The sequence below is a fragment of the Momordica charantia genome (assembly GCF_013281855.1).
Source record: "Momordica charantia cultivar OHB3-1 chromosome 5 unlocalized genomic scaffold, Mcharantia_2.0 BLBB01000005.1, whole genome shotgun sequence".
NCBI classification, from domain to species: Eukaryota; Viridiplantae; Streptophyta; class Magnoliopsida; order Cucurbitales; family Cucurbitaceae; genus Momordica; species Momordica charantia.
The window spans coordinates 16,685,632-16,710,592 of NW_028275163.1; the positions used below are offsets into that span (position 1 = coordinate 16,685,632).

Genomic DNA, 24,961 nt, shown 5'->3' on the forward strand with positions numbered 1-24,961 from the left:
AACCACTATGGTAATAACAAATGAGCTACAATCTGTCCCAGTTTTCACAAGCCAGAGAGGGAAATCCTTAACCCACGGAAAAGACGCCTACTCACTTAAAGCATAATTGCCCAACGCATCAGCCATCTTCATTTCCAGATCTCTTGGTATGCACAAATCTCGCCCTAACAAAATTCTTTCTCAAATTTGAAATCTCTCCCAACCATGTACTAATTTCACAACGATACTCCTCTTCTATCGACAGAAGCTGAATCGCCTCCTTGCAATCTGAGTACACCACCACTGATTGAATACCCATTTCTGAAGCTTGAATTAGAACCTCTTTTATCGCACACAATTTAGCTAGAAGATGATTAAACCCCAAATCACGAAATTTGGACAATCATAAGTCATCTCCCCCGATCCGGAGAGAAAAACCACACCAAGACCCGTTGATGATCTCTGTTTAAGGACATGCCGCCTTAGTAAACACCGAAATTTCTTCAATTGCCAAGTCTGGATTCGGCTCCCGTTCATCAAATAGCACTCCCGTTTGCTGCTCAGACCGACGTTGATTCATGCTTTGGTAAGACTCGATGAAATTTAAGATCCACACGCTATTAACTTCTGTGTCCCAACATTTTTTATGCTGGACCACTTTGTTTCTGTCATTCCATAAAACCCAGCATACCACCATTGCGACCCCAAGCTTCTCCTCACTCAGCATCTCCCTCATTCGCCACCATGATTCAGCAAAAGCCAGAGTACTCACTGGATTCACCTGGAAATCTGGGACACACCACCCCCATATCTCACGGGCTCGACGATAGCCAAGAAATATATGGGTTACAGACTCCATACCACTTCTGCATATAAAGCAATCCGGGAAAACATTCATACCTTTATTTATCAGCTTTTCATTCGTAGGGAGAATATCATGCAATGACCGCGATATGAAATGTTTAACTTTTGGAGGAATATTTAACTTCCATAATTGCTTCCACATTTTCTAGTTGTTTTCTGAATTAGAGGAGTGAGATATCCTTGCTTTCATAAACAATTTGTACCCACTCTTTACCGAGTATGTTCATTTTTTATCATAATGCCATATCCAGCCATATTGAATAGTTGCTGTGCAGAGAGGAATTTTAAGAATGCATTGGATATCCTCATGTCAGAAAACCTCGTTTAATCTATCAATCCTCCATACACCACTAGGACTTATAAATTCTGCCACTTTAACATCTAAGTTTAATCCTGGCGGAGTTATAAGTCTAAAAGTAGTCTCTCTCGGTATCCACCTATCTTTGAAAGCAGCAATGAATTCACCATTCCCTACCCACCATCTCATACTCTTGACCAATAGATCCCCACCCCCAAATACAACTCCTCCATCAAATACAACTCCTCCAAAAATATGATGGTTTTTTCCCACCTTAGCTTCAAGAATATTGTAAAGTCAGCAAGATATCTGGTCTTGATTATCTTTGTAACTAAGAGTTCAGGACAAGAAATCATACGCCAACTTGTTTGGCCAGAAGGGTCTGATTAAAACCCTCTAGATCTCTAAAATTTAAGCCACCTAACTCTTTTGGTAGACACATCACCTCCCAACTCTTCCAATGAATCTTCCTTTTCTCCTCTGATTAGCCCCACCAGAACCTAGCAAACATCTTCGACAAATCATCACAACATCCTTTTGGAATTCTAAACACGCTCATGGCATAGGTTGGAATGGCTTGGCCCACACTCTTAACTAATACTTCCTTGCCTGCAACCAAGAAAAACTGTCTCTTCCCTACATCGGCTTCAAGAATTGTGGAGTCAGCAAAATATCTGGCCTTGACTATCTTTGTACCTACGAGTTTAGGACAAGAAATCATACGCCAGACCTATTTGGCCAAAAGGGCCTAATTAAAACCTTCCAGATCTCTAAAATTTAAGCCACCTAACTCTTTTGATAGACACATCACCTCCAAACTCTTCCAATGAATCTTCCTTTTTTCCTCTGACGAGCCCCACTAGAACCTGACAAACATCTTCGAGAAATCATCACAACATCCTTTTGGAATTCTAAACATGCTCATGGCATAGGTTGGAATGGCTTGGCTCACACTCTTAACTAATACTTCATTTCCTGCAACGGAGAAAAACCGTCTCTTCCACCCCTGCAACGCTTTCCATACCTTATCCTTCAAAAACTTCCAGTCTTCTGTTCGCCTCCTAGAAAATGACGAAGGGAGCCCGAGATATTGTCCCAAATTGTCCACTAAGTGTACCCCTAACAGAGATTGAAGATATCTCTTCCTATCTGGCACAATGTTTGGAGAGAAACATATCACTGATTTTTCAAAATTTACAACCTGTCCTGATGTATTCTTATAAAGTTGGAGAATTCTCTTGAAAGCGCAACATTCTTCAGCATCAACACGTAAAAAGATCACAACTATCACCTGCAAAGAAAATATGTGAAACTGTTGGCCCTTATGTGGTTAAGGAAAGCCGCAAAATATCGTTTTTACATTCAGCATCTTGAAACAAGGTTGACAACCCTTCCGCACATAGAAGAAAAAGGTAGGGGGAAATAGGGTCCCCTGCCTAAGCCCCCTTGAAGGGATCATCTGACCCATCGGAACTCCATTAATGTTGACAGTGAAAGTAACTGATGATATATAATGCATAATGCGATCCACCGAATCAACACTAAATCCCAATTTAAGCATAACTTTCTCCACAAACACCCACTCAACACGATCATATGCTTTACTCATATCTAGTTTTAGGGCAACAAACCCGTCCCTACCATTTTTGGTCTCCTTTAGTACATGCAAACAGTGGCCTATTATGATATTGTCCGATGTAGACCTACCTGGAATAAACATCGATAAATTGTGACCTAGAGATTACCTCCTGTAAAACCCTTTTCAGTCTATTAGCCAAAACTTTCGTGACTATTTTATAAGACACATTGCACAAGCTTATAAGGCGGTAGTCAGTAACCCATCTGGGCTTGCTACACTTTGGGATCAAAACAATATTCATGGCATTCCACTCCCTAATACTACCTTTCTTGTTTAAAACCTCCAAGCAACTTGCAATTGTCTTTGGCTTCACTGTTTTCCAATATTTTTGGTAGAACAATGCTGGAAAACCATCCGGCTGTAGAGCCTTGGTAGGAAACATCTCCTTAACCGCCTAGTTGGATTAGCCGACTTGAATATTGAATCAAAATAAGAGATAAAGGTTTTACCAATTTTCTAGTTGGTATTACGCCCAGCAGTTGGTATTACACCCAGAAGCTTATCAATCTCATGAGTATTTGGATTAGCCGACTTGAATATTGAATCAAAATAAGAGATAAAGGTTTTACCAATTTTCTTTTCATCCTCCGTCCATCCTCCCATAGATGTTGTAATACCACCAATATGATTCTTTTTTTTCCGAGTTGATGCTTTTTTGTGGACCATTTAGTATTCTTATCCCCCCATTTTAGCTAATTTTCTCTTAATCGTTGCTTCCAGTATATCTCTTTGTCTTCTAATAACTTGTCTAACTCCACCTCTAAAACATTGATTTTGATAAATCTAACGAATATGGCTTCTTGTACTCCTCGTCAAGGGCCAACTTCAGCTTGCCTATCTGTTTGAACATCTTCCTGGTCAATTCCTTACCCCATTAACTCAATGCCACCTCTGACCTCTTCAACAGAAAGGTTAAAGACTCCCCCTCAGCACTCCTATTACTTCATCCACCTTTTGCGATCAACTCTTCACATTCCTTGTGCCCCGATCACATCTCCTCGAATCGAAACAGCCACTTCTTTCTTATACCTACACCCCTCCAAACCTCATTGCTAAGGCAGTACTGATAGCCCTATGATCTGACCTCGCCTAACTGAGATGCCTTATTTGATAGGAATGAAAAATATTGGAGAAAGCATTGTTACATAAAAGACAATCAAGTCTTTCTTGGATTTGTTCTTCACCTTTCCTCCTATTGTTCTAGGTGAACTGGTCACTCACGAGGTCCATCTTTATTAGCCTGCAAACATTAATAGCCTCATGGAATCCAGCCAACTGAGTGCTCCTTCTCCGACCACCCCCCTCTTTTTCAAATTTTCATAGAATCTCATTCAAATCTCCCCTTACCAGCTAGGCAGAGTCATCAGCATTATGTAGCCGTTTCAATAGATCCCACGTTTCCCATCGTTTGGAAGCATTTGGATGACCGTAAAATCCTGTGAACCTCCAACCATACTCTCTCCACTTTATACATGCAACAATATGATTTGAAGAGAACGATCGAATAGTTACATCAACTTCAGAATCCCACAAAAGACATAACCCACAATTAGTTCCTCTGTTATCCACCGTAAAGCATCCATGCAGGTTTAACCTCTTCTTTATCTTACTTGTAATTAGGCTGTTACACTTAGTCTTGCACAAAAATTGGTCATGGGGATTGGTGACTTAAAAAGTCACATTTGACTCGGAACATACTCAGATTCTCTATACCTTGGACGTTCCAACATATCGTTTTCATTGCTTTCGGTAGGGCTGGGATCCAACCTCTGTCGATATCATGTCTAACATTGATGATTTAGTATCAACTTCCTCTGACACCATGATTCCTCTCCTCTTTAGATCCGCCTGATCATCCAATTGGTCAACCTCTGCCTTCCTCTTCCCACAACTCTCCTTCGCTCCGCTCGTCTCCGACCACTTCAGTCGGGCCACTCGTTTCCACCCCCGTACATTTGTCTTCCCTACCTAAACTGGCATAAGAACACTAATCTGAACCTTCCCACTGTTATAATCTTCCAAAAATAAGGAAGTGCTCTCAATTCTATTTAATAATAATGTAAGCTTACATATATATACAGATTACAATAACCAACTGCTAACCAAATAACTGTACTAATAACAACTTAGTAACAAATTTAATATCTATCATTAACATACCCCTGCAAACAAATGTCTTAAAGAAGACATGAGGTTGGATTTTAAAAATTGAAAACGAGCAGTAGTCAGGGGCTTGGTTAGCAGATCCGCCAGCTGAAGCGTGGAAGAGACAAACTTCAAATCAAGATCCTTCCGAACAACCCTTTCACGAACAAAGTGAAAGTCAATCTCCACATGCTTAGTTCTTCCATGAAACACCGGATTGCGTGCCAACTGAATTGCAGATACATTGTCACAATATAGCAGAGGGGGTTGAGCTCCAATAATATACAGATCCTTGAGGAGTTGTCGAATCCAACAAAGCTCTGTTGTGGTAACAACCAATGCTCTATACTCAGCCTCTGTGGAGCTACGAGACACGGTGGATTGCTTCTTGGCTGCCCATGAGATGGGATTAGTGCCTAAGAAGATAACAAAACCGGTGGTGGAACGACGATCAGAACAATCACCCGCCTAATCAGAATCTGAGTAGGCAGTCAAACTCAAGGATCGAAGAACTGAAGCATCCCTGCGAAATAAAAGACCCAAAGACAGAGTGCCATTGATATACCTCAATATTCGTTTAGCAGCAACCAAATGACAACACAAAGGAGCATGCATATATTGAGACAACTTCCCAACAGAAAAGGCAATATCGGGTCTTGAAAACGTAAGATAATGTAAAGCACCAATCATGGCACGATAAACACAAGCATCGGCATCAGAGCAAGGATTAGCATCAGCAACAGATGAAGTAAGTGCAATGGGTGTAGCACAGACCTTGGAACTCAGCATACCAAACCTCGAAAGAATATCACGAGAATATTTGGTTTGATGGATTGAAATTCCAGCAGCAGAGTAACCAATTTCAAGCCCCAAAAAATACTTCAAGGTGCCCAAGTCAGTCATATCAAACCGAAGATGAAGTTGGGAGACCAAATCATCAATATAAGATACATTGCTGCCTGTAACAATTATATCATCCACATAGAGAAGGAGATATGTAATAGAATCATCCAAATGTCGCACAAACAGTGAAGAATCAGCATGAGAACCTTCAAAGCCAATAGTGAGTAAGTGGGAAGTAAAACACTCATTCCAAGCATGAGGTGCTTGTTTTAAGCCATAAAGCGGTTTCAGCAATTTACAAACATACTGAGGCTGAGAAGAACTTACAAAGCCTTGAGGTTGTTGCATATAAACCTCCTCATTAAGCTCACCATGGAGGAAAGCATTTTTAACATCTAATTGCCGAAGGGACCAACCAAATTGAGCAGCAAGAGAAAGGATAATCCTTACAGTTGGTTTCTTTACAACAGGACTAAATGTTTCCTCATAATCAATTCCGGGTTCTTGATGATATCCTTTGGCTACTAAGCGAGCCTTATAACGAGCAACACTCCCATCCGGATTATGCTTTATTCGATACACCCACTTACAACCTATAGCAGTATTCCCAATAGGCAGAGGAGTAAGAACCCAAGTATGTTGATTAACGAGAGCATCAAACTCTTCAGTCATAGCATTTTGCCACTGAGGTAACTTTGAAGCAGCTGTAAAGGAAGTATGTTCCATAGACTCAACAGAATTAGAGGCCATAAAGGCTATCCTTTTGGATATCCCGGATTCACTTCGTGTTTGCATCGAATGAACATTATTAGGTAAAGCAACCGTAGGTAAATTGGGCAAAGTAGGTGCTGTAGGTAGCAAGACATCAGAATGTACCGAAGAACACTCATTATGGTCAGAAACAGGAGATGTCTGAGGTGCATGTGATGATGGAGCAAAATTACTGGGATGATGAGTCATAGTGGGTAAGGAAGATGATAAAGGATATGTAGTTGATGATTGTGAAGTAGAAGAAATATCAGGACAAAAAAGGGAATATAAAAGAGGGAGAACAGAATAGGAAGAAGAAGGAGAAGATGAAGGCACAGTAGAAGAAGAAGAGGGAACAGTAAAGAAGGGAAAAACAGATTCATAAAAAATGACATGACGAGAGGTGTAAATATGGTCGTTACTCATGTTGTAGCACAAATACCCCTTGTAGTCTAGCGGATATCCTAAGAAAACACATTGAGATGTCTTTGGTTGAAGTTTATGAGACATATATGGTTTAAGTAAAGGATAACAAGCACATCCAAAGACCTTAAGGGAGGAGTAATCAGGACGACGATGAAACAATAGTTCATATGGAGATTTATTGGATAAAGAAGGAGAAGACAACCTATTAATCAGAAAAACAGCAGCGGAAAAAGCAAAAGGCCAAACTTTAAGAGGAAGAGAAGACTTCGAAATGAGAGTAAGAGCAACTTCTATGATATGATGGTGTTTTCTTTCAGCAGTGCCGTTTTGTTGAGGGGTGTAAGCACAAGACTTTTGATGCATAATGCCATGAAGGTGAAGAAAGGAACTGAGATTGTGATTAACAAATTCACCTCCTTCATCACTACGTAGAATTTTAATTTTAGAGGAGAGTAAGTTTTCAACTAACGGCTTAAAATGCTGAAAAACATTATGAACATCAGATTTCCTAGCAATAGGAAATAACCAAGTATATTTGGACATATCATCAACAAATGACACATAGTAGTTGAATCCATTTATTGAAGTTTCAGGAGCAGATCCTCATACATCACTATGAAGTAATTCAAGAGGATACAATGAAACGTAACTGACTGAGGAAAAGATAGCCTATGCATTTTACCATGAAGACAGTGTATACAAACACATTTAGAAGTGGTATATGATGATAGATTCATAGAACAAAGAACAGAGCTAAGAACAGACTTACTGGGATGACCTAGTCTATCGTGCCAAACTGAAGAGGACGTGCGAGCTCCAACATGAGCAACATTAGGCCGAGATAGAATTTGATCATGTGATGGAAGTAGAGCAGAGTGGATGGGATAGAGCCCATTAATACTTGGGCCTTGAAAGAGAATCTGGCCCGAAGAGTTGTCCTGAATGAGAAACTGATTAGCATTAAAGGTTATGGAACAATCGTTATCAAGGCAAAGTCGATAGACAGACATTAAATTGGACGAAATATCATGTGAGTAAGAAAGATGTTTGAGAACAAGTGAGGAAGAAGAAGTGTGTAAAAGACCAGAACCTGAATGAGTTATGGGTAGAGAATGACCATTGCCCACAGTAATTTGCTCATCAGCACTACATTCAGAAGCACCTGTTAGTTGACCATAATCAGAAGTAATGTGAGTATTACATCCTGAGTCGGTAAGCCAAGTACCACCACTGCCAACATTCGACAAAACCAGAAGCATTGTAAGCAGCCTGATTTTGGGTAGCAACCATTGCTGCTAATTGGGCAGGAGGATGCCGGCCTTGAAAATTGTAGTTCATCCGGTTGTAGCAGTCTAGAGCACTATGTCCAGTGCGGCCACAAATTTGACAAACGATGCGGTGGTGTTGAGTATCATAAGACGACCGATTTGGTTGAATTCCAAATGGTACAGCAGTTCCTGAAGAACCACGGCCTCTACCACCAGTGGTACTCAGAGAGGCCATTTTGGATCGATTATTAGGGTTAGGGAATTTCCCTTTACCACCACCATTGAAACCTCGACCGCGCGAAATATTAGGATGAGAATTCTGACCTTTCGTAGCCATGTTTGCAAGAAGAGTAGAAGACTGAACAAGGACTTCATTGCGTTTGGTCTATTTATCAATTGCTGCTTCCTCAGAAACTAATAGGACATGAAGCTCTTCAAATGATACCGATTGAGAGCGAGTACGCATCGAAGTACGAAACGCATTGAATTCGGGTGGTAAACCATTGAGAGTGTAGATGAGCAGATCTTCGTTGTCAACAAGAACAGATACATTTGCAAGTTTGTCCTTTAGTTCTTTGATTCGCTGCACATAGAAATCAATAGAGTCACCAGGTTTCTTGCTGATAGACTGAAGATCTGACTTCAGATTGACCACATTTGTTCTGGACGAGGATGAATAGTGCTTCACCAAGGTTTGCCAAACCTGTTGAGACGAATCACATCCAACCACATACGCAAGAGCCGATGATGACAGAATAGCATTCAGAAGAGTCATGAGAGCATGATCTTTGGCGATCCACTCGCTAAAAGCTGGATTCGCAGCAGGCGGAGCAGATGACGAACTGTCCGAAGACGAAACCAAGAACTCAGCAGGTTTTGGTGTCGATCCATCTATAAAGCCATAGAGTTTATGGGCTTTAAGGATTGCTGTAAGTTGAAACTTCCAAAGTACGAAGTTTGAAGAATCGAGTCGAAGAGATACCAAATTACAGATGTTAGACAGTAAGAAAATTGGAGATGAAAGATCTTTAGGTGGTTGCGAAGAATCCGCCATGGATACGGATGAGAGAGAGAGCGCAAGCAAAAAAATTTGGGCAAAAACCAACACGTGGTGGGTTATGCAGCAGAGAACGTGGAAACAGGATCAAGACGCTGAGTCATAAGCCATCTGATACCATGTTATAATCTTCCAAAAATAAGGAAGTGCTCTCAACTCTATTTAATAATAATGTAAGCTTACAAATATATACAGATTACAATAACCAACTGCTAACCAAATAACTGTACTAATAACAACTTAGTAATAGATTTAATATCTATCATTAACACCCACCACTATCCTCCACTTCTATTAGTCTTCTCTTGTGCACTTTCTGGAAAATCATCATCTCGTCCTTTCAGACCTGCACACCCCTCCAAACTCACCGTTCCATCAATTCCGCCTCTCCACATGTCCCCCCGGTTTTTTGAACTATCATCGGGGCTAATCATCCCTCCAACAACTACCTCCATCACGCCTGGGTTACTCTCCATTGAACTCCCACCCTCGCCGGAATCTTCCTCGTAACTTTTCCTTGGAACCCCTATTGATGTACTTATTGAGAGAGAAATAAGAAAGTGGGGGAAGTAATAATTTCATTCATTAGTGCTCCATATAAATACATACTATGATGCTAAAAATAAACATAACTATCTTTACATAATTAGCTACTCAACTAACCTATAAGAATGGCAAGTTAGACTTGACTACAACTAAAAAAGGAATATCAATAACTTCCTAAAAACTAGGTCTTTGACGAAACCAATTCAAAACTAACATTCAAACTTTGTATTTGTAGCTTTGAGTTAACTAACATTCTCCTTCTGACTCAAATGCTACAAACACCTTCAAATTGGCCAGCTTTGGTTTAGTATCAAACCAAACTTCATAGGGTGTCTTCTTCTCCAAGACCCTTGTAGGTTGTCTACTCAATAGAGAGACGATTGTGTTTGCTGTTTCAGCCCAAAACTCCTTTGGCAAATTCTTCTCATGCAATAAGCATCTTGTCATCTCCATAATACTCCTATTCTTCCTCTTACTAACTCCATTTTGCTGTGGAGAATATGGAGCAGTGAGTTGATGCTCTATCCCATCTTCGTCACAGAAAGAATTGAATCTTTGCGACGTATATTCTGTCCCAGTATCAATCCTCACCACCTGGACATTACAACCATTTTGATTTTCAATCCATCGGCTACTATTCAGTGAGAGAGTTGGTTGAGGTCTACATAATTCAGTGTGGCTGAGCTGCAGTTTCTCAGCTTCTTTTCAGATTGACTTCTGCAAACAAACTCCGCAGTTTGTTTTAAGCTCCTCCAGAATTGGTACTCCTATTGTCATCTCATTTTCCTGCTGATACTGCAACCCCCTTTGATGAAAATGCCCCAATCTTTTGTGCCTTAACTCAGTGTCATTCACTTGACACTTGGAAACTATCTGATCCTTCTCTACTGGATCTAATGAGAAGCTCTTGTGTTGCATCTTTATTTTGAACCACTCATTCCCATTAGAATCAGAAATGAGACACTTCTCATATTCAAACAACACTTTAAATCCCTTCTCTACTAGTTGACCAACACTTAACAAGTTTTGAGCAATCTCAGGGACAAACAATACTTCAGTAATCAACTTGGTTCCAACACAGCTTTCTATTGACATTGTGCCTTTCCCCTTTACTTCAAGATACTCACCATTCCCTATCTTCACCCTTGACTTAAATGACCTGTCAAGGTCCTTAAACAACTCTTTGTCACTTGTCATGTGATTGGTACACCCACTATCAACCAACCAACTGTCACATTGAGTGACTGATGAGAAACAAGTAGCCACAAAAAGTTGATCTTCCTCTTGTTGTACTGCAGCATGCGCTCCTCCTTGCTGTTGAGTTTTTGCTTCTTTACAGAACCTCTCAATGTGCCCCAATAAATGACACCTTCTATACTTCACATCTGGCCTTCTCCAGCATCTAAAGTGTGGATGATTATGCTTTCCACAGTGCTTGCATGCACTACTAGCATCCTTTACAACAGACTCTGAGCTATTGCTGCCACTTCCCTTCTTCTACTTCTTCTCTCTTTCATATTCTCCCTGCTGCATTCTAGCTTTCAGTGCCCCTTCAATGCTTCCTTCTTGTCACATCAACCTCCTCTGCGCCTGTGCTTGTAAAGCACTCACTACTTCTATCACTTTGAGCTTAGTGAGATCTTTAGAATTTTCTAAGGAAGCAATGGTTGCTTCATATCTCTCAGGTACTGAAACCATAATCTTCTGAACCAATCTATTGTTAGATAGATCAATTCCTAATGCTCTTGCCTTGTTAGCAATCCCGATCAACTTATCTGAGTACTCTTTGATGGACTCAGAATCCTTCATTTGGATTCTCTCGAATTCCCTTACCAAGTTCAACACCTTCATGCCTTTAATCCTCTCATCACCTTCATACTCACTTTTGAGGAACTCCCAGATCTCCTTTGCTGACTTCAATGCCATAATTCTGTTGAATATGGCGGGAGACACAGCTGCATATAGGCAAGCTCGAGCCTTTGCCTTCCTGGTGACCCTCTCCTTGTGAGTCTTGATCTGATGCATTGTTGGATTATCAGGAAGTGGAGCAATTTCATAATCTTGCTCAATTGCTTCCCAATAATCACAACCCTCCATGTACGCTTGTATTCTGATTGCCCATGTTTGATAGTTTTCACCATCAAACACAGGTGGAGCCAGTGAAGAAAGATTGTTTGATCCTAACTCCATTGGACAAAACTCTCACAGGTGTATCACTTAGTTTCTCTCGGGAATATTTCACTAATCCTCACTCACAGATCCCTTAAGAATTTAAGGCTCTGATACCACTTTTGATGTACTTATTGAGAGAGAAATAATAAAGTGGGGGAAGTAATAATTTCATTCATTAGTGCTCCATATAAATAAATACTATGATGCTAAAAATAAACATAACTATCTTCACATAATTAGCTACTCAACTAACCCATAAGAATAGCAACTTAGACTTGACTACAACTACAAAAGGAATATCAACAACTTCCTAAAAACTAGGTCTTTGACCAAACCAATTCAAAACTAACATTCAAACTTTGTATTTGTAGCTTTGAGTTAACTAACAACCCCTCATCTATCTCCATCTTCTTCATACATCTCCTCATCTTAGTTGCCCTTTCCGTCAACGTTGGTATCTCATTGATCTCAACCCCTTCCTGTTGGACATCTTCGTTCACCACGCAAATCTCGTTGTTCTTTTCCTTCACCGCACTACTATATTGGCCCTTCTGTTTCTTACTACCATCTTTTCCACCACCTTGATAGTGCATCCACGACCCATATTGTGTACTACTTCTCTGCTGAATTATATCCTCCCCGCCTCATCACACTCCACCATCGTATGACCTAATTTTCCACATATATAACAGAAGTCTGGTAGCCTCTCGTATTTAATCGGGATCTAGCAACCATCAGAGTGCCCAATTAAATTAATTTTGATGCCCCTTCTCAAAGGTTTGGTTCAGTCTACGGATTCCCTGACTCTCAAACTTCTGCCCCAACATAGCCTATCCTCCAAACAGTCCACATGTTCAAAACTCCCTATTACATTGCCTAAAGGTTCCGCCATCACTGCATTCATACATACCAAGGGGATATCACAGAAGTGCACCAAGAACGAAGTCTTGTTAAAGCACATAGCGGACAAGTTTATCGTCGAAATCGACTTCTCCAAAACTATCAATGCCTTGTCAAAGAACCATGGGCCCCCTCTTAAAATTCTGTTTCTAGTTGTCACACTCTTGAATCGGAATAGAAAAATATTTTGCCCTAACCATTCCACACCAAAATCCCCATCAATACTCCACACATTCTTCAATACCCTCTGTAAAACCTCCCAGTAATGTTTCTTTTCAGGAGTATCTTCCCCACTAGGCTTGATTCTAACGATTTTTCCACATCCCTTGCTGACTGCCCATCAATGTCTATAATTGTTTCGTCCTCTCCTTAAGTTAACTTCAATTTCCTTCACTCATCAACTAAAGATTCAGCACTCATCCTACCTAACTTGTCTAACCTATCTAATCGGTAATGAAATAGCCAACCCAGAAACCTAGGTTCTGGAATATCAGTCATCGACTGACAGTACACTCATCCTGATGGAGAGCTGACTTTTTCTCAAATCAACTATTATTTTATGAGTTTATAAAGTCAACTAATATTTGAATCATATTCAAATATACATTTCCTTCGTAACCTATAGTATTTAATATGAATCTAATGGTGATCAGATAAAATATCATAGGTGAATCCAATCAAAACGATTTTAAGACAACACACAAAGAAAAAAGCAAGACCCCGCCAGACATAAAAACTTACAATAACAGTTGAAACGATGTCAGACGCATCTCCCACATCGTTTCCCTTTAATGTCGCTATGCCCGACATTAAAACCCATTTTTGGTATAGCATAACCCTAGTTACTTAAACAAAATTTGCCAATTTTGTTAATTTTTATACCGGAGCGACTACTAGGCATGATTTAGTTTCAATTTGAAAATTTGGAATTCCAAGTTATTGTGTACATTAATGCAACTCTTCATTGTTTGAATGATTTTGTTTCTACTGTGTTATTAGGAATTATACACCGTGTGCATAATTATGTTTCATATATATTTGTTTTAATATGAATTTAGATATTCATATAAAATTGAATATTGTTTTGGTGCATTTTTATTGTACATTTGGTTATACTAGTATTATTTTAGAACTTGCTTTGCACGTTATATATTAATTTTCAATCTAAGCAAGTTATACAAACGTTGGAGGACTTATTTCATTGTAACTCAAAAAGTATATATAAATTACACAAATTTTTGTAGTTTTAATGTAATATTTTCTAAGAATTCAAAATATTGTATATATAAAAGTTTAGAATTCAAAATTTTGGAGGTGAAAATGTGGAAAAGAGGCTAAGTCATGAGTTTTCATATTTATTTTATTTTTCAATTAAAACATTTAATATTGTTTATGTAGAAGTGTGTAGTGGACTTAATATTTATTATAGATAAAAAAAATTAATAAGTGTGTTAGCCTTTTTCTATATATAAAAAAGTGATGAATGAGGTCTTATCTAAAAAAAATTGGGATAATATTATAAAAATTATACTATTTTATTACCACGTGCAATATGCACATTTTTATTTTTAAAATTTTATTTTATTATATAATATATCTAATATGATTGTATAATTTTGAGAGTAATTTTTTTAAAAGAAACAAAGCTTCATTAAATAGGGATATGAGCCTCGGGGCTACAAAACATTGAAACTCTGCTATGGCTTCTTGTACAAGCCAGAGAGGGAAAAAAGACTCGGAACCTAGCTGGACTTCGATGGAAAAAGCTTTAGCAGCCAGCTTGTGAGCTAACGTGTTTGACCATCGGGAGACATGGGCAAACCGAACTGTAGCTGAAGAAGATAACTCCCTTATGTCATGAATTAGGGTCTCATTCTCACTGAAATCTTCAATTTCACCTTCGATCATCTTTATTGTTGTGAGAGAATTGGATTCAATGACAAATTGACCCAAGTTGTGATGGAGACCCAAAAGAACACCCTCTAAAATCGCAGAAATTTCACCTCGCAGGGGAGAAAGCAGAAACGCTTTGAGTTTGATCTTGGCCACAATCACCTCGCCACTTTCATCACGATAAATTTGCCCCAGACCCGTGCTTCCCGAAACTGTCTGACAAGAGGCGTCGCCATTTATTTTGAACCAGCCCAGATTAGGAGGCCGCCAACGCTCCAAACATCCCTATCATTAACAGTCCGAGGTATAGCCCCCATCGATTCCTATCTTATTTCTTCCCCTTTCACTATTTCTACCATATATGCAAATATCCAATCTCTTTTGAAATTAACATCCGGGATTTGTCTAGACTGGCAAAGGTGGTTCCTGTCATTCCAGAGAGACCAGCACGTAACACAGGCAATTTCGAGATCCTTCTTGCACAGAGTACTATCCAGGTAATGAAGCCTATCTTGAATGTTGCTTTGGAAGATTTTAGGGAGTTGAATGTCAGGGAAAATCATTCTCCACAGATTTCGGGCTCTTTTACAAGTGAATAAAGCGTGATCAATCGACTCAATCGACTTAGAGCACTGAGGGCATAAAGGTGAAATTCCAATCCCTTTTTCTCAAGATTTGCTCTAGTTGGGATACACCCATTGTAGATTCGCCAGATAAAAATCTTAATCTTCGAGGGAATTTTAAGCTTCCATAGTGTTTGCCACCACTGTGTGATTTGATTATGGCTTGAAGACGTTGCATTACCTTTGAGAAACATGTGGAATTTGTAACCACTTTTAACTGAGTATTTCCCTCTCTTGTCAAAATGCCACAGCCAAGAATCTTGAATTCCCGATTTACTAATAGGAATCTCATTAACTCTATTCCTCAGTTGATCAATATCCCACTCAAAATTTGGGGTGATGAAATCAACCACCCTCCTAGAGTCAGAATCATCACTATGAGAAGCGAGTTGGAAAGTGCCCTCCCTTGAGATCCATTTGTCTTTAAGAAACCAAATCGAATTGTCATTTCCCACCTTCCATCTTAGCCCTTGGGAAAGAAGATCTCTTCCTCAAAGAAGGCCTTTCCACATATAAGAATCAGGTGAATGCTCATTCACTTCAAGAACCGAAACATCCGGGAAATATTTACCCTTTAGTATTTTGGACAGAAGCAAATTTGACATCTAAGAGTAAATTATAACACTAGAATATGCTTAAATTTTATAATCAATTTTGTATACATTGCCTTTATTATAAATTTTCTTTCAATTATATAATTAATATATAAGTATACAATTTCAATCATATCAATCATTAATTGATCTAATATAATTTATATTTTATTAAAATTAAAATTAATTTACATATTTCTAATTTGAATTAAAATATCAACTTAAGAATTCAAAATTGTATTCCAAAAAAAAAATAATAATAATAAAAATTCAAAAGATTGATAACGTACTTTAGCTAAGATTAAAATATACAAACTCAAAACATGCATACAAATTTAAAATAATAAAATAATTTGAAATTTTAACTATAAAATAATATAAAAATAATTGCTAGTATCTAAGAAAGAAGAAAATCAACATGCACATAATTTTAAAAAATAAATTTACCTCTCACTCATGGTTGAAATTGCTAAACAACAGTTGATGGTGTTCAACTATTAATCTTAGAAACCGAAAAATAAGAAATCTAGAAAGAAAGAAGACTAAACAAAAAAGTAGCTCAAATTGTGAAAAAAAAAATGAGTCATTTTATATGATAGAGAATGAAAGAGTTACAAAACTCATGAGATTCCAAAACTCTTTGACATTCAAAAATTAAATATAAGTAAAGGTTATAATTCTTAAATTAATTTATGTAAATTGAGACATAAATTCCATATTACATTTTATGATTAATATAATTTATGTAATTAATATAATTTAATAGTTATTGGAAAACTAATGATAAATAACAATATGCTTTTATACATTTAAAATTTGTAGAGAGAAAATCGTCCAACAATATTTTTCAAAGATGGTAGTTTTTAATTATACTATAGATAAAATTATAAGATGAATAATATCAACTAGCAATAATTATCTATATATATTTAGTGAATTATTGAATAAAAAAGTATGAGAAAATGAAAAAAAAAATTCAAAATTAATATTTTGATGGGTGAAAGTAAACAATTTTTTTTCCATTTAATGTTTTAAAAATAATATAATAAATTGGAATAGTTAAATGATATGAGAGAGAGAAAGGGTAGGAGAATGATACCTATTCACATTCCTCTTTCATAAAGTAAGGACAAAATCAATGGTCATAAATGGATTCTACCCAACTTAAGAGGGTCACTTAGTTATAACAAAAAATAATAATAATAATAATAAATGAGAGACACGTAAAGAGATTAGTGGGAGAGGGGGAGAGACAAGTAAAGAGATATGGATGAGAGACAGATATAAATTCAAAGAAGGATAAAATGAGTATTACTAAAAGATCAAAGGCAATATGGTTCAAAAATGTTTCTTCTACGTCCGTACTTTTATATATATTATAGATATATACTGGTTTATGAAATTTATGCATTAAATTTGTATTATGTATGATTATGTTGTTTTATAGATATATACTTTAATTCAAAATATCATAAATTCAAATTTTGGTAAATTTAATTTTATGGTTATTAAATATTGTGTTAAACATATAAATTGAATAACTGAAATTTGATGCTGCCTAAGTGATCTCTGTTGGGGAGATTATTCATGAATGTATTTGATGTTTGACTGTTTTGTATATTTCTGCAAATATTAGTCTATCCAAAGGAAGGTTAATATTTGGCGTGAATTATATACGTTTTTTTGTGGTGATAAATTTGTGACAATTATAAAACTTTTGGGCATGCGAATAATAAATTGATCTAAAGATAAGTTTATTAATTTGACGTGCATTTATTGTCAATATTTGATCATTACACCAAGATTACCGCTTCAATATTACTGTCCAAAGACTTGATGTTGATGTTGTGTTAGGTATCTTAGGAAGGGATTAGCCATTATTTGAATTTTATGATTATCATAGTTTATTATTGAATATTAATAATTACTGATGTGAGCATTATTGTATGTTTAACTTTGCTTTTCATAGCAGCAAATGCTGCTACAATATCTGCTAACCTCAACAGCGTACCATTCTTAACGGTTCAAACTTTAAATATTGGAAAGAAAATATACATATAATTTTGGGCTGCATGGATTTGGATCTTGCACTTAGGATAAAGCAACCTCCTTCTCCTACGATCTATAGTTTTCCCGATAAAATGAGGATTTTTTAGAAGTGGGATCGCTCAAACCACATGTGTCTAATGATCATATAAAGCACGGAATTCCTGACGTATTTAGAGAGTGTCGTATTCGAAGGGATAAATATTATGCCAAAGATTTCCTTGCTAAATAGAGAAATGTTTTGCTAAAAATGATAAGGCTGAAACGAGCATGCTCTTGAAAAGCTTAATTTCAATAAAATATAAAGGTAAAGAAAATATTAGGGAGTACGTTATGGAAATATACTCTCATCTGACATCAAAACTAAAAGCACTTAAGCTTCGCCTATCTGATGATTAGTGCATCTAGTTTTAATCTCTCTTCCTACACACTTTAATTAGTTTAAGGTCAGTTATAACTATCAAATGAATGAGTGGACTCTCAATGAACTGATTTCTTATTGTGTTCAAGAAGAAGAGAGATTAAAACAAGACATAACAGAAAGTGTTCACTTGGCAAACACCTTCAAGGAAAATACCAAAAGAAAAAAGAAATATGAAGCTGTTAAGGGTCAGCTCCTAAGAAACAACAACAACAAGATTGTAAAGGTTGTTTCTTTTGTGGAAAACCTAAACATTCAAAGAAAGAATGTACCAAGTATCATGCTTGGTGTAAAAAGAAAAGTACATCTCTTACTTTGTCTATTTTGAAGTAAATTTGACTTCAGTGCCTCAAAACACATGTGGTCAGACTCTAGTGCAACTACTCATATTAGTATTTTCATTCAAGGTTGCCTGAATTACCAAAAACCAACTGATGTTGAAAGACACATCTTTGTGGGTGATGACAAATCGGTAGCAATGGAGGCAATAGGGTATTTTAGATTAGTATTATCTACTGTTTTATTTGGATTTATAGGACACTTTTGTTATTCCGTCTTTTCTGCAAAATTTGGTTTCAGTTTCCTTATTGGAAAATTTTGGTTTTAATTGTTCCTTTGGAAACAATATGTTTACTTTGTCAATAAATTCTAATAATGTTCGAATCGGTTATCTTAATGCCTTTGATAATTTATATGTGCTTGACATAACTGCGTCCTATAATGAATCATTGCATTCAGAATCTTCTGGTTCAAAACGTAAAAGAAGTCAAAAAAATTCATTTTTTTATGGCACAAGCGTTTAGATCACATCTCCAAATCCAGAGTTGAACGTCTTGTGTCTGATGATATTTTATGTTCCCTTGACTTTATAGACTTTGACATTTGTATTGGCTACATCAAGAGAAAACATACCAAAATAAAGAATTTAGGTACTAGTAGAGCTACAAACATTTTAGAATTAATTCATATAGATATTTATAGACAATTTCCTAAAGCTTAATAAAATGGTCAACAATACTTCATATTATTCATAGACAATTGCTCTAGATACGGATACCTATTTTTTATTCATGAAAAAACACAGTCGTTAAACATGTTCAAACAATTTTAGGTCGAGTTGAGAAACAACTTAACAAATCAATTAAGAGCGTTAGATCTTACCATGGCAGTGAATGCTATGGTAGATATGATGATTCAAGTGAACAACGTCCAAGACCGTTTGCTTGATACTTGGAGTAATGTGGAATTGTCTTACAATACACCTTACCAAGTTCTCCTAGTATGAATGGTATGGCTAAAAGGTGAAACTATACTCTTAAAGATATGGTAAGAAGTATGGTTAGTCATTTTACTTTACCAGAGTTACTCTGGGATAAGTAGTGAGCAGCTTATATTCTTAATAGAGTCCCAAATAAAGCAGTTGTAAAGACTCCATATGAACTTTGGATTGGAAAGAAACCAAGTCTAAAACATTTTCATGTTTGGAGATGTCCAGCTGAGACTAGGCCTTATAGGCCACATGAAAAAAAGTTGGAATTCAAAACAATCATCATCTACTTTATTGGTCATGCTGAGAGATCAAAGGGGTATAAATTTTATGATCCCACACTTAAGAAAATTTATCATAAAATTTTTGAAACAGGAACTGTAACAGTTTTTTAGGACTTTGAGTTTGGGGGGAGAAATAAAGTTAGAGACATTGTTTCTTATGAGGAGGAATTGAATGTCTATTCCTACTACTGTTTTTTACAGTGTACAAATTTCTATACCTGTCATTGAAGAAAAAGCACATCAGGATCCTCGACCATACAATGTTGAACAAACCCTTATTCATGATGAAGAAATTGTTCATCAGGAGCAAACTCAACAACCTCAAGAACAAATTCCTTTAAGGCGATCCACTAGAGAAAGAAAAAGCACTATTCCAAATGATTTCATTGTCTTTCTCCTAGAACATGAAAATACTAGTGGAATGATGGAAGATGATCCAATGAACTTTTGTCAAGCCATGCGAGATTTAAATTCTCAAAAGTGGATTGAAGCCATGAATGAGAAGTACAAATCTATGCAAGCCAATAAAGTTTTGGAACTTGTTCCATTGTCAGAAGGTAAAAAACATGTTGGTTGTAAGTGGATTTTCAAAACCAAAAGAGATGCTAAAAGTAATATGGAAAGGTATGAAGCATGTCTTGTAGTCAAAGGTTTTAATCAAAATGAAGAAATTGATTATAAATAGACTTTCTCTCTAGTTTCATTAAAAGACTCTTTCAGAAAAATCATGGCACTTGTACATTTTGATCTTGAGCTCCATCAATTGGATGTTAAGATTGAAAGAACATTAATCCCGCAGCGGAAACATTGATCTTTGTTCTTGAATTTTGAGGAACAAAACCCACAAATGGAAAATGAAAATACAGGGGATTTGGGTAAATTGACACCACCAAACGATCTTCCTTGCTATTCTATGGACACGAGAATGTGCTTGTGGGAGCAATGATCTTGGAAGCCAAGGGAATTGAGAGAGAGAGCTTGAGTCGAGAGAATTGCAGCAAAAAAAACTTTTGATGTGTTCTGGTTTTTTATGCAAAAACATTTCTGCAAAAACTGAACGTGGGGTTACCCACGTCATAACACAACCACCCACCCCCTGCAATATTACAATATTACAGGGGAGCGATTAATATTAATAGATTAATAAAAATTAATTATGAATTATGAATTATATTAATAATTAATATATATAATTAATTAATTATTAATATAATTAACAATTAATTAATTATATATTAAAATAAATAATTAACACTTAATTATTTATTCCCAAAATAGAATTATATTCTAAAGCAATTCTCTCATATAACCTATAATTTTAATGTACATCATTTTTTTAACCTATAGTTTTAATATGAATCACATTGATATTGATTTTTATTTGAATCTCATTCAAAAAATTTATCTCATAATATATAGTTTCAATTTAGAATAAACCATATATGATGTATCAATATACATATAATCCCTTGAGCAATTTGAACATTTCAAAATTTTCCAAAAAACTTGATCATCATTTTACCCTTTACGAGCTAGCAAGGGGACCTAATGGACCTATAAATCAGAACCTCCAACGTTACGAGATTAATCGGTTAAACTCATAAACCATCTTAATCAAGATACGTTAACTACGGGTTACTCCACTATAAACCCGCAGCTGAACTCTTCTCACTATAGAGTATTTGTGTCCACGAATATCGACCATTGACGACAAGTCAATCCTTCACGAGTGTTCGTAACTACAGATGGGTCAAATTACCATTTTACCCCTATGTTACATCTTGTACCTTAAGTACCGCTGATCCTCTAATGAACAACTCGGTTAAGGTCCGACCAATAATCGGAAGTCCCTCTTGGGCTAGTGAGAGAGTGGGGCCCCTTGTTTAAGTCCCGGAGTCAGCACTAAAGGGAACATTCATCTACTCCCCTAAAGTCGACGAGGAGTGAATTTCATCTTGTGTAGTTATGTTCCCAACTCCTCACTCGGTCTTGTCTCCAAAATGGTGAGAATGTTGAGTCGGCGACTCGGCCACTCTCACCCATACAGATCAAAGAACGAGCCCTCACGGACAGGAGTCCATAACTCACTCAGGATTGAGAATGAGTTGGCTAGTCATCCTATAAAATAACAATCTATTAGTTAACGACGTTACATCTAAAGATTGGCTCTTTCGTGGTCCGGACTTATACAAACTCATTGTACAGGATACCCTCACTCGCATGTCTCCACACAAACGACCTGGATCGGGTCATCTGTAACATTTACAAAGTGGGCTGTATTCACAGTGTTGCCAGGATAAGGTACCCAACCGTATTCATATACTATAGACCATTTAGGTTATTCCCGAGACATTACCGCTTGTATATCCAGGGTATATCAAATATATACTCAGTATATATAATGTCCCGGTTATATGACAATAACATTGGATGTTTAGTTTATTGGGTTTAGACGATGTATTGCTATGAATTCAACAACAAATTGATTGAATAAAACTTTATTAAATATAAATTTGTTTTTACATTAATTACAAACTACGAGTTGAAGACAACACACCCAACAAATATATCATTTCTCAATTGTAACATTGATGAGACAATTTATATAGTACAACCAGAAAATTTTGTGATTGAAGACCCAAAGAATTTGGTTCGTAAATTAACAAAATTCATTTATGGGCTTAAACAAGCTTCCTGTTAGTGGTATTAAAAATTTCATCAATTTATTATCTCATTTGATTTTAAGATTAATATTATTGATGATTGTGTATATCACAAGTTAAATGGGAGTAAGTATATATTTCTAGTTTTGTATGTCGATGACATTTTGCTTTCCACTAATGATATATGTATGTTTCATGACACCAAGAAAGTTTTATCTAAAAATTTTGAAATTGAAGATCTTGGTGATGCTTATTTTGTATTAGGAATCCAGATACATCGAGATCATTCTCGAGGTGTTCTTGGATTATCACAAAGAAGCTATATTGATAAGATACTTAAAAGATTTGGCATGCAAGATTGCACATCTGGTGACACCCTTGTTGCTAAACGAGATAAATTCAGTCTTAGTCAATGCTCTAAAAACAATCTTGAAGTTAAAGAAATGGACAAGATTTCGTTATCTATAGTAAGGAGTCTGATGTATGCTCAAGTATGTACGCATTCGGATATTTGATGTATGCTCAAGTATGTACGCATCAGGATATTTGATGTATGCTCAAGTATGTACGCATCCGGATATTGCGTACATTGTTGGGATGTTGGGCAAATACTTGAGTAACCCTGGTATTGATCATTGGATAGCAACAAAACGGGTTATATCCGGATTTTGCAAATGATAAAAGATTATATGCTCACATATAAGAGATCGAATCAATTAGAGATCATTAGGTACTCCGACTCTGATTATGCTAGATGCCAAGACAGTAGAAGATATGCTTCGGGCTATATTTACCTATTGGCTGGTGGAGCTATATCTTCGACGAGTTCCAAACAGACGCTCATACCTTCTTCTACAATGGCAACAAAATTTGTAGCATGTTATGAGGCATTCAATAATGGAATATGATTGCAAAATTTTGTCACGAGATTGAGAAATTTAGAGGGTGTTGAAAGACCACTCAAAATTTATTATGACAATAAGTCGACTATACTTTATTCCAATAACAATAGGAGCTCATCTAAGTCTAAAGACATAAAGTTCCTAGTTGTGAAGGAAAGAGCGCAAAGTGGACACATATCCCTAGAAGACATTGGAACGAGCTCCATGATAGCAAATCTGCTTATAAAGGAATTACCACCCAAAGTTTTTCACGAGCATATTGCTCATATGGTTGTTATTTTACACGAGGATATTATGTTAGTGAGAGTTTGCATCATTCTATGTTTTATTTGGACATAATACATATTATGTATGTTTGGATAATTACTCTGATCAGAAAATGTAGAGATTAAGTTCATTATATTTTGCCTCATTTGGTTAAAGTCTTTTCTTTTTATCTCAAAGTCTTTTCTTTTTATCTCATTAAAGTAAGGAAGGACCAGTTGGAAATAGATATGTACAGATCACATTTTATGTAATTTCCATATTATGCATCTATGGTTTGATATATGTGTCATTTAGTTATATTGGTATTTATGATCACTGGTAGGTTTAGTTTCATTTAATTGTAACGAATACTTCTTTGGTCCTTACTTATGTAACTAATGGACAAGATTAATTAAGTTTACTCCATACAATAGTGATATTTGGAGATCATAAGGTCAAACACATTTGTTAGGTTACATATGTGGCCTAGTGGGAGATTGTTGGAATTTCTAATAATATGGGCCACACATTTAATCATTTAATGTGATTTTTTACTATCCAATTATATATATGTTTTGGTAAAATGGAGTAATTATAAATTGTCCTGTGTCAAATGAATAGATACCACAAAATAGTTTCCAAATTGATGAGGGGCCAAATTGGAAATATTCAAGTTATTTGGTCGGTTACATAGGGGTTATGGTCCCCAAGTTAGAGACATCACGACGATTCTTCTCTCATCCCTCCAGAGAGAAAAAAAGAAAACGTCTTCTTCGGACTGGTGAAACCTATCAATCTATAAGGTTAATTCGTGATTCTCTAGATTTGGAATATCAAACCCACCAATCAAGAACGTTCAATTATGGATCAAGAGTACGCTTCCGCTTCTTTGGTATTAATTTTCTTGATTCAGTATGGGAAACTCTATGGCTTTATTTTCATGAGGAAAAAAACATAGAAAATTTTAAAATCTAAAATAGAAATAGTTATTGAACGAGGCTTATAATAACTTGCATGTATTTTATTTTTAAAACTTACATGTTTTGACAAAGTATTTTCTATATTTAAAAAATAAAAAATGAAACGTGATAACTACTTTTAGATTTTTGTTTTTTTAAATGAAAGAGACAACACTG

The 24,961-nt window shown here is 36.4% G+C and overlaps 1 long non-coding RNA gene across 4 annotated transcripts; it reads left to right on the plus strand.

Annotated features, from left to right (window-relative positions):
• On the plus strand, nucleotides 1-16,066 carry LOC111025153 (uncharacterized). Of its 4 annotated transcripts, none has more exons than XR_015790726.1 (4): nucleotides 1-565; nucleotides 14,898-15,084; nucleotides 15,190-15,426; nucleotides 15,712-16,066. It is a non-coding gene; the product is annotated as an uncharacterized LOC111025153 (long non-coding RNA). The 4 variants fall into 4 exon arrangements; XR_002603472.2 differs by lacking the exon at nucleotides 15,712-16,066 and having other exon boundaries at nucleotides 5-565; nucleotides 15,190-15,277; nucleotides 15,353-15,710; XR_015790725.1 differs by lacking the exon at nucleotides 15,712-16,066 and having other exon boundaries at nucleotides 7-146; nucleotides 245-565; nucleotides 15,190-15,710.
• The last annotated feature ends 8,895 nt before the right edge of the window (nucleotides 16,067-24,961 follow it).